The following is an 11,502-nucleotide window of genomic DNA, read 5'->3' on the forward strand; positions in this document are numbered from 1 at the left end:
CCAGGCCCAGGCTCAGAGGCAGGAATCTCCCTGTGCACTGAATGACTGACGAGGGGTTGGTGCCCAGGCCCTCTCATCACTAAATCCAAAGGCCTCTCTCACCTGGCCACGCTGGCCCAAGGACTTTAAAAGTCATGGGTCAAGTGTTTTCCAACAATTCCCTGGAATTTCATGAAAGGATCCTCTTTGGAGGTCTGGTGTGGCCATGCCTCAATCCTTCCTTTTCTTCTAGAACAGCTGGAGAAATAAGCAAAACAAGACTATGTACTTCAGACACAACTGGACTGTTTTCTAGAGCAGGCACTTTTGTTGACAGTATTTATTCCTAAATGTGATCACTGTTCATGTCTATTATATAAACTTACTAAGTGTTAGTTGCTCAGTCATGTCCAGCTCTTTGTGACCCTGTGGACTGTAGCCCGCCAGGCACCTCTGTCCATGGAATTCTCCAGGCAAGAATGCTGGAGTGGGTAGCCATGCCCTTCTCCAAGGGATCTTCCCGACCCAGGGATCAGACCTGGGTCTCCCGCATTGTAGGCAGATTCTTTACCGTCTGAGCCACAAGAGAAGACCCATTTGCCATGCTCTCCTCCAGGGGATCTTCCCAACCCAGGGATCAAACCCAGGTCTCCCGCCTTGCAAGCAGATTCTTTACCAGCTGAGCCACCAGGGAAGCCTTCCGGAGTAATTAAAATAAACTGGCTACCTAGTTGACAGCAGAATTGCTTAATTTTATAAAGCAGGAGGGATCTGTGATTATTCGGGAAATAACATTTTCACCTTTGTCCACCTGCAGCCCTGGTTTGGAAAAGACCTACTAAGAGGTCTTGCCATTGTCTGGGATGGACTTCAGCCTGAGAATTCCCTGTACCATGATATTTGGAATTAAGCAGCTAATTTAAAAATAAGGGAGAAAAAAAAATAAGGGAGAATAAGTAGGAACAAAGCAGGTGTTTGTTCCATTAAGAGCAACAGGGAGAAATTTATTTCTTTGCTATTTCATTTACCTATGAAGATACACTGCACATCAAAACCTTTCATAGCACTGTTTAAAAACGTATCTTCCTGATACAAATAGCAACATTCACAAGGCAAGGACCAAAAAGAGAATCATTTAGTGGAAAAACAACCAGCTAAGAATAGAAAAATGAATTATCACTCCTTAGGTCAATACCCCCACCCGCCACTGGCCTTACCCACCACCCAAGGTTCCCTGCAGGGAACACCTGGAGCCACTGAAATATACAAGCAAAGGGCCTCTTCTTTTAATTCAGTTAGACATAAAATAACCCCAGTTGCCCCATCCAGACACCTGGATGACTCACTGGCCTGCCTGTTCACACTGCTCTCCCAATATCAAGCAATTAGAACTCTCGGGCTCCTCACCAGCCATTTAAAATTAAACAAGGAAAAAATCATACTCTTTTGAGGGTGAGTCACTATGTGAAACGCTGATCCTCTTATTTTGTTTTGTTTAAAGAAATAGGTTGAAAAATAATAATGTAACATTTCCCTAGGGAGTATGATGAAAATTATCCTTGCTTTCCAATTCCTTCTTCATGTTTTGCAGTCAGAGAACTTAGTAATCCACTGCTGAACACCACCCAGAAAAACACAAGCAAACTATACAGACCTTGCCCTCTCCCTTTTCTCTCTTCTCTTTCTCTCCCTGCCTTGCCAAATTTCATAGCTTATCTATTCTCTCCTTTTTCAAGTTTTGCTTCAGTCTGAAAAAGAGCAAAATTCCTTGAAATGTTACAAATCCTGGCTTCTCCTACTTGCTTACAACCTCCAAATTACTTGGCACCTTTAATCATACTGCCCCAGTTTGCTTGCCACTAACCTCGTTACCACCACCACTGCAGCCAACATCAGTCCTGGCTGTGATAGCATCTAGGCACCCCTGTTTTTAAATAATCATGACCTGATCACATTCCATGGGAATTTTTTTTGGATATCCCCATTTTCAAACTCCTGGCACATGGCTTCATGGTAGTTTGACTTTCAGAATTGTAAACTATATTACTATTCACAAGCAGAATTTGAATTTATAAAATGAAGCCAGTATGTGTTTGCCAATAATAAAGTCAGGGACCACTGAGAAAATAATTAAACTTCTCTACCTATACAGTGAGCTCATCTGGTCCCATTAGGAAGTGAAAACTCCATTTAAAAAATTCATATAAGAGTTAAAAGTCAAGCCAGTGCCCTCCCCCACATAACAAGGTCCAGAAAATGCCGTTCTTTCTTGACAAATATTTAAGTCAAACTTTCGAGAGTCCTCTCTCTCAACGAATTTGACCATATTCCTCAAAGAAAGAGAAGTTTTAAAAACATTAATTTAAAGACAATAAAATCATTTTAACATAAGTTGTTCTACCAACCACAAAAGATTTCCCTCAAACTGAGTTGTACTTAAGTTTTTGTTGCTTTTTTTTTTTTTTTTTTTTTTACTTTGGAGTGGTCTTATTTACTTACTGCTATAGGAACATTTGTTAATATTCATGAAGGCTTCAGTCACATATATACAGGCTTTTAAGTATATGGATGTGACTTCAGTTTGTATATTAGTATTACTCCATTTTACAAGAAAGAATTTTCTGTAGCTAGGCATTCTATGCTTTCAGTGTTGATACACTCACACACACACATCCCTATGCCAGCACATTTGAAAACTAAAAACCAAAAATCCCCACTAATATGAAATGATACTTGCACATCAATGTTCATAGCAGCACTATTTACAATAGCCAAGACATAGAAGCAACCTAAGTGTCCATTGAAAGATGATTGGATGAGGAAGGTGTGGTATATATATATGTGTGTATAATGGAATACCATTCAGCCTTTGAAAAGAATGAAATAATGTCACTTGCAGCAACATGGATGGAGATTGATGTTATCATACTAAGTGAAGTAAATCAGACAGCGAAAAACAAACAACATAGGACATCACCTATATGCGTAATCTTAAAAATGATGCAAAAGAACTTATTTTAAAAACAGAAACAGATTCACAGATAAAGAAAACAAACTAGAGGTTACTAAAGGGGGGGGTGGAGAGTCAAATTGGGAGTATAGGATTAACAGATGCAAACTACTATGTATAAACCAGGTAAGCAACAAGGATGCACCATAGAGCAGAGAAAATTACACCCATTATCTTGTAATAAGCTATAATGGAGTGTAATCTGCAAAAATAATGAATCACTACACTGTACACACAAAACTGACACAATGTTATTAATCAACTATACTTCAATTTTTAAAAACCGCTTAAATGATACAATATTTAAAATTTTAGTATTAAAAAAAACATGAAAAATGAACAAAACCCTCATGGGGATCCTTTGAAAAGCTACCTTTGCAACACGGCCCTCAAAATCAGAAAGTGTGCAGACTCACAGCACACAACTGCTCTGTCTCTTAAAGTCAGCTGGTCTCTGGCTTTCCATTCCACGTCTACTGTGTTAACGGAGACCCACTGAGCCCACCTGCCCAGGAAAGCCTCTGACTTTGTTTCTCACTCACTGACGTAAAAAAAAAAAAAAAAAAAGTTTCTAGACTTAGGTTGATGCTAGAAACTTTCTCAAAATTTCCGAAGAGGCACACAGAGTGTTTCCCACCATGATAGCTGTGATGGTACCTCAAGGAGGACTCCAAATACAAGGCTTCCCTCTGAGGCACCCCACTGGCCTTCCAACCAGCCCTGTCTCCCGGGATGTGAAGGAAGACGAAGACCAGAGGGAGATGTCTCGCCAACAAAGTCCCATGGTAGGGAGTAAGATGGCTTCCCGCCATCCAAGTCCTTTTCCCTCAGACTGGCCCTTACCTGCGGGGGCACGATTCACACGGCTCCCGCAGTCCACTGCGAATGCACACAGACACATTCACTGTGAGCAGGGGGCTGGAGGGCAGGGGTTATATGAGACGGGGGCGGAGCAAAGGCCTCGAAGCTCCTCCTTGGCCCCCAATACTGACGAAAAAAGCCCTGAAGTTTAACTTAAAAGAGCTGCCTCTGACAGATTATTGAAACAATGAAACCCGCAAAGGAGTGAGGCCCCCAGGGTGCAAAGTGGAGTCCAGAGCATTTCCACCCAAAGAACCTGAAGTTTGGGGCGCCGGGACCACTTACAGACCTAGAGCCTGGGAAACTCTTTTCGCGCCAGGCCCTCCGCCCTTCTTGGATGCTGGGGCTCTCGGCCAGCAGCACCCAGTGAGAGGCGTGGAAGCAGAAGGTGGAAGTCGTCCTAGTCCAATCTGGGTTCCGGGTGAAACTGAACAAGCTCAGGTCTCATCCCAATCGAAAGTGGGTGCTGTAGCACTAGTGGAACCAAACTCTCATCCATGGATAAGTGTCAAGTCCTGTCAGACTGAGGCTGCTCAGCAGGCAAGCTCAGTGGTGCCAGGAACCCCTGGAGGTCAAGGGGGAACAACTAAGGAAGGGTGTTTTGATCTGAGGTAAAGTGTGACCATCCATCCAAATGGCAGCACCCTCTCCATTCATGCCTTTCCCTGAAGAGACACCCACCAGAGCTTCGCAGGGTTGCCCTATGTTACATGATGTTTTCTTAAGCCTGTTTCTAAAGATTCTTTAAGGAAGACAATTCCCCATTCTTCCTCAGCCATTCATTCCAGAATGGAACAATCCTCACTGAGGAAGAGATTTTACACTACATATTGTTTTCTCAAGCTGGCCAGTTTTCTGAGAAGTAAAAAGGATCTTCAGTGAGTTGAAAGATGGAAAGCCAACTTTAATTCAGATCCAGCACGTGGTGCAGAATGAACAAAGGAAATAGGAATTTACCAACACCATTAATATTAAACTTAATTTATAAGGAGGATGACCCTTGCCCTTCAGACAAGGAGGATATGCCACAAAAAGTTCTCCAGAACTTTCTATCTCCAATGCAATCCTTCTGATTTCAAAAGTGGATCACTCAAGGAAATTCCCTGGCAGTCCAGTGGTTGGTGCTTTCACCACCAAAACCCGGGTTCCACCTCCTGGTCAAGAAACAAAACCCCTCTCCCACCCCCACAAGAAGAACTGTGCTGCCAAAAAACAAAAAACAAAAAACTGGATCACTCAATTGTTTCACAATATATACACATATCAAAACATCACGTTAAAATGGCATTTTTAATTTGTGAATCATGTCTCAATAAAACTCAAGGGTATAGGTGGACCACTCTGTGGGTCCCCACTCTGTGAGGTAGTCTTTAGATGTATTCCTTTCTGCATACTAAAATTAAAGACAAAAATCCTAAACTTTTATGGAGTTTAGAAAGAAGCTCCTGAACTCAGTTTAAAACAGCCTGAGTCCTCCTGAGGTGTATTTTAAGTAGACCGTTCTGATTTGTAACCATGTTACACCTTTCAGGCATTACAAACAAACTCTAATTCTTAAGTTGAAAAGCTTCATCATGGCATGACATTTTAAATAACCAGGAAATGATACAGCAAAGCACTGTTTAGTGAGGCAGGCATTTGTGTAACAATTCCCAAATCCTAAAGCATAGTACAGGATGGTGGGGGGCAGGTAAGAAAACTCAGGTCCCTTCTTCACCAACTTCCATGTTCTTTTTATCCTTAAACAAATGGATTCTTTCAGAGCCAGGCTTCATGCAATGGGGCAATGACAGCACGCATATGTATGTAATGCTTGTCATTTGTAGAGCACATCATCAGTGTTAATTAACTTTAATTATGCAATTAGTACTGAGTTGTCAGAAACAACATTCAAAAGAGAGGCATTATTAAATGCATTCATACTAATAACCATCAGCAGAACTTCCTCAGAAATGAGGCATAACTCTCCCCTGCTCCACCACTCCCAAGCAGAGGGATTAGCAGCAACAGAGCAGGAGAGCTTGGGCTTAAGTATAAATCCTGCCCAGTCCTAGAGAGGTTAATTAGCATCTCTGAAGCCATGGTGTCCTTCTCTGCGTGGCCCAATAATAAATAATATCTGCCCCAGGACTTCCCTGGCGGTCCAGGGGTTAAGAATTTGCCTTTCAATGCAGGGGGTGCAGGTTCGATCCCTGGTCGGGGAGCTAAGTTCCCACATGCCTCGGGGCCAAAAACCCGAAACATAAAACAGAAACAATATTGCAACAAAATTCAATAAAGACTTCAAAAATGGTCCACATCTAAAGCAATGTTAATATATATATGTACATATATATATTAATATATATGTATCCCTGCCTCATAGAGTTGGGAGGATTCACTGGGATGATGCATGCAGAATGCCTGGCACTGGGTCTAGGAGGAAGGAGGCCCTTGTCAGTGAGGCTGTAATTCCCATCAGGAATCACAGAAGCAGGGAGCATGTCCGTTCCCCCCTGAAAACAGCATGTACAGGATCTGAGGAACTTCCACTGGTCTTGCTTGGAGGTATCACCTTACGTCTGGTCTTTCTCACAGGGGACCTGCCAATATCAGAAAGTAGCTAGACATTCCTCAGCAAAGAAAGGGCAGTCATGAGTAGCCTCTATAGTAAGTCCCCAAATTCCATGGAAGTCTCCAAAGAAATTCCCTGAAAGACGAAAAACCCAGTGATGTAAGATTTTTATCTCTGTGTGGTCATCAAACTTCTGGTTGTCTGCTTCATTCCCAAAGGAGTTATCTCATTTTTACATCTCTTAAAGGAAAAGATAACATGTTTGTACACAACCAACATCAAGTCACTCCTGGCCTGTAAAGACACCCACACCCTCATCCATCTCCAGTTCATTCAGAGGCCATTTTGTGGAGCTGTGGTAATAGTTCAACCACATCTGAAATATACTGATCAGTGTGTGATTGGAGATTCCATTAAAAGCCCCCCATTTTTCCTGATATGATATTATAATGGTATACCTTAATGAATTATGGTCTATTTTGCTTTTCAAAAACTTAAATGATAAATACATAGAGGAATTTAAGGAGTGCTATTTTAATTCATTTTGAACTTTTAAAAATCTATTGATGAATTCTGGAAGGATCCTCCTTTAATGTCCTGATGCTTTTCAGTCAAGTACAAAGTGGACAGCCTCTATGTTGCTACCTATTACATTCTCCATTAAGCCAGCAGTATGTGCCTGAAACATGATCTGCTTCTAGATGCCAAGCATCTTCTGTAGAGCATGGTTGTTGCTCCCTGGCAAAAACTCCAGAAACAGAGTCATACTTTCTGGTACTAAAAATGCTCCTTAGGCATGAACTGGCCTCCCCTTTTTAGTCCATGTCAGCAGCTCTAACCTGCACTCTTAACTAGAATCCTCAATTCCCACACTCAGCCTCTCCAAAACTATTCTCCACCCAGCAGCCAGCACGGCCTGTAAAAAATGTTCACGTCACATCATACCTATGGACTAGATACTGTCAGCTTCCCAATCACCACAGCTATTGAGGAAGGCCCAAGCCTGTTCTCACCTCCTCTAATACCCTCTCAGTTGTAATGGATGCTTTTCTGTCCTCACAACAGTAGGAAGATACACACACACACACACACACACACAGATATAATCTTGTTATATATATATATATATATATATATAGAGAGAGAGAGAGAGAGAGAGAGAGAGATGACCTTATACATAATAGGATATTATATACATCTTATTTTATACCTATAACTTTACCATAACTTTTACTAATTATTTTGATTTGAGAAACTATGGAAGAGATATATTCTGCCATTGGAACCATGAAAAGAAAAAAAAAAAAAGGTCCCTTCTGGGAGATTATTAACTAAAAGGAAGATGTTGAAATATGTTCTCAGAGAGCCTAAGCACCTATGCTTTGTTCTTCCTCTACTCTGAACAAGAATCAGTTTAGAACATGGAAATTGCCTATGTTCTCCACCTTCAGAGTATTCATGAAGCTTCCAAGGGAGATGCAGGTGGGTGGGTGGGAGTAGGGAGCTTGCTGGGGCTCGTGCCTTGGTGACCCTGGCACATCCAGGCTGGCCCTCCTAGATGGTCTGGCCCAGATCCTCACTTTCTAACTGAGGACATTGAGGCCCACTGAGTCCTGTGAGAAGGACTGTGCAGAGTCTGAGGGCTAGAGCTCGCTGTGCCCAGATGGCAAACCTGGGCCAGGCTGTTTCCACTTTATCATATCAACATGTATTTTGCCCCCACAAAAACGTTGCTTTGAAACAGAAGGTGAACAGGCTTCTGAAGCTCTTCCTAAATCCCCAATAAATAGAAAGATAGACTTAAACATGAGCATGTCAATAAGTACATTATGAAAATAGTCTAAAAACCTCAATTCAAAGATAAGAATTGTCAGACTGGAGAAATAAAGCAAGGCTGACCTCTACTCTTTTCTACAGGAAAGACATTTAAATACAAAGATGAAGAGCATTTAAAAGTTAAAGGATGAAAAACTAGATAGCCTGCAAATTCATTAAAATTTCCTATGATTACATAGGAAAGATGAAATGGCTACATTCATATTAGATGATGTAGACTGCACACCAAGTAATACTACCAGAGATAAAGACTAAGAGTCCATAACAATAAAAGACCCGATTTAAGAAGACATAATAGAAAACAATTTCATTTACAATAGCATCAAAAAGAATAAAAATACTGAGAAACTTAACCAAAGAGGTCCCCCGTCCTACATACCCGTCCTATGCATCTCTTTCTGTGGCTGTTTCTGATTATATTCTTTTATAATAAACTTATAATCTAGCTTAAAAAAAAAACAAAAGAAAGAATAGAAGGACATGTTCCTGGGACATCAGCAAGAGGGAACACTCTGGTTCCAGTTGACCAGAGAATCTCTGGCTCTGTGCCATTGACACCATATTTTCTTCTTATTGGAATCTAAGAAGACTCTTGTATGGGTGCATGGTGTGTGCATGCCCATGCTTTGCAAGGCGGTCAAGGATCTGGGGGAGTTACAAGTGAGTTGAGCTTCATGTAGCAGAATGGGTCACCATCACAACTTCCCAAGGCCAATCTTTCTTTTCTTAATATATTTAAAGTGCACCTTTAAGGTGCCAAAAAATAAAAACAAGCTAGTTTTACTTGTTTTTTTCATTTACTTGTATTTATTTGTTTTTTACCAAAAAAAAAAAAAAAGGAAAGAAAAGAAAAGGACCTCTAGCAAAAGCTGCCTCCCAAACTATAAGCAGTTCTTCAGGAAGTTCTTAGGTAAGGAAATAAATATGCTGACCACAAGAACCCTCCCATTTCAGTGCATTCCAGTCATTGCCCTGGACCCTTATGTTAGCCCTCTGCACTGGACTGTGACAATGCTTCTTTAATTGTCCTATCTTTCCCTGGCCTTTCCTGCCATCCAAACCAGTGGCAGGGGCTGGCAGGGAGAAGTGGGGGTTTCCCTTAGCTTGAGAAGTACTGGACTTGATAGATTTTAGTTCATCTTCGCCTCCCCAAACTGGCTCAAGGCCGCCTCCTTTCCAGCTTCCTGTCTGCTGCCTCCTGCAGTGGTACCATCTCTGTCCTGGTCAGGCCACTTTCTTCACTTGCTCAAGGCTTCTCCCTCTGACCCTCTTTTATGCCACCACAATCATCTGGCAACTCCAGAGGACAGGGATCACATGGGAATTTTCAGCATGGTGCGGGAACAGGATAGGGTGGGGTATGGGGGTGAGTTGAATGTGTGATTTGATGCTACAGTAAGTTAAATAAATTTCTCCTCAAAGCAGCTTCAGCATCCCACCTTTCATATTTCCAAAGCACCCATGTAGTCTTGCACAACCCTGAGACTGAGAGCCTCTTTAAATTCTGTGTCTTAAGCACCTCCCTTGCCTTACCCCACTTAGTTCCAGCCTTCTTGGTCTCTTCTTTTTTATGAGAGACCTCAGTCAAGTTAGGCCATCGCTGACCTGTTCCATCTTTTTAAGGTGGTCGATATAAGCCCCTAGAGCTAACTTCCCCTCCCCAAGTAAAGAGCCATGGGACTCCACCCCTCTCTGTTGTAAGGCAGTTACTAGCCATCTTGGAACAGCTGAAACCAAAAGTATAGGCTTCAGGTGCAGAACCTAAAGACAGTGTGAGTGAGGCAAGCTTTTGCCTCTGGTCATCTTTTTTTCCGCATTCATGTAATTATTTGTAGCTTCCGTTGCTATGGAAAGAAAACACCACTTCCACGACAACTGTAGCAACTTAAGGTGCACAGCTTGTCTCAGACCACGAAGCTTCAAAAACACTGAAACGTGAAGGGGTTTCATGCCCCCCCGCCCCCACCACCTTTTACTTTTTTTTATTTGTTTTTTCCCCCGCCACCTTTTAAAACATCAACCAAATGTTTTTCTCTCCAGAAAAGTCACCAGAATATTCTCCACTATCTCTGTGTTACCTGTCATGAAAAACCAGAGGACCTTAACAGGGAATATTCAAGGGCTGAATTCAAAGGAAACTTTAGTAAACCTTCAATTTTCAAAAGGTTGGTAAGCGTCAAAAAACAAATAAATGGAGATTTACCGTGTACCTGTTCTGCACCAGATGTGTGTAGATTTTTTCACATACATTTAACGTGAGTGTGGTTCAACTTCTCTTTTACAGAAAAGAGAAGCAGGCCCAGGAAAGATAAATAACTAGTCCAAAGAGACAGAGCTAAATTTCAAACCCAGAGTGGACTGTCTCCACCTCACTTCAGTTCAGTTCAGTCGCTCAGTCGTGTCCAACTATTTGCAACCCCATGAACCCCAGGCCTCCCTGTCCATCACCAATTCTCGAAGTTTACCCAAACCCATGTCCATTGAGTCAGTGATGCCACTCAACCATCTCATCCTCTGTCGTCCCCTTCTCCTCCTGCCCTCAACCTTTTCCAGCATCAGGGTCTTTTCCAATGAGTCAGCTCTTCCCATCAGGGGGCCAAAGTGTTGGAGTTTCGGCTTCAACATCAGTCCTTCCAATGAACACCGGACTGATCTCCTTTAGGATGGACTGGTTGGATCTCCTTGCAGTCCAAGGGACTCTCAAGAATCTTCTCCAACACCACAGTTCAAAAGCATCAGTTCTTGTTCCTGATTTCAGGGGAAATGCTTTCAATTTTTCACCATTGAGGGTGATGCTTGCTGTGGGTTTGTCATATATAGCTTTTATTATGTTGAGGTATGTTCCTTCTATTCCTGCTTTTTGGAGAGTTTTAATCATAAATGAGTGTTGAATTTTGTCAAAGGCTTTCTCTGCATCCATTGAGATAATCATATGATTTTTATCTTTCAATTTGTTAATGTGGTGTATTACATTGATTGATTTGTGGATATTAAAGAATCCTTGCATTCCTGGGATAAAGCCCACTTGGTCATGGTGTATGATTTTTTTAATATATTGTTGGATTCTGTTGTGCTAGATTTTGTTAAGGATTTTTGATTCTATGTTCATCAAGTTGAATTGGCCTGTAGTTTTCTTTTTTTTGTGCGCATCTTTGTCTGTTTTGGACATTAGGGTGATGCGTGCCTCATAGAATGGAGTTTGGCAAGTTACATTCATCTGCATTTTCTTGGAAGAGTTTGAGTTAAAGAGTGAGGTGTTTAT

At 41.7% G+C, this 11,502-nt stretch overlaps 1 protein-coding gene across 5 annotated transcripts in view; it reads right to left on the reverse strand.

Moving 5' to 3' along the window:
• PASD1 (PAS domain containing repressor 1) overlaps positions 1-8,730 on the reverse strand; it is a 120,224-nt gene extending 111,494 nt beyond the window's left edge. For 3 of the 5 annotated variants that reach the window (XM_043458865.1, XM_043458863.1, XM_043458860.1), the window contains exon 1: positions 3,833-3,953. The gene's annotated coding sequence lies outside the window, so the exon portion shown is untranslated. Of the gene's footprint in view, positions 1-3,832; positions 3,954-4,139; positions 4,252-8,619 lie in introns of those variants that run through there. The other 2 variants (XM_043458861.1, XM_043458862.1) reach the window with 2 other exon arrangements.
• Between the last annotated feature and the right edge of the window lie 2,772 nt (positions 8,731-11,502).

The sequence above is a fragment of the Cervus canadensis genome, chromosome X (assembly GCF_019320065.1).
Source record: "Cervus canadensis isolate Bull #8, Minnesota chromosome X, ASM1932006v1, whole genome shotgun sequence".
Classification (NCBI taxonomy): Eukaryota; Metazoa; Chordata; class Mammalia; order Artiodactyla; family Cervidae; genus Cervus; species Cervus canadensis.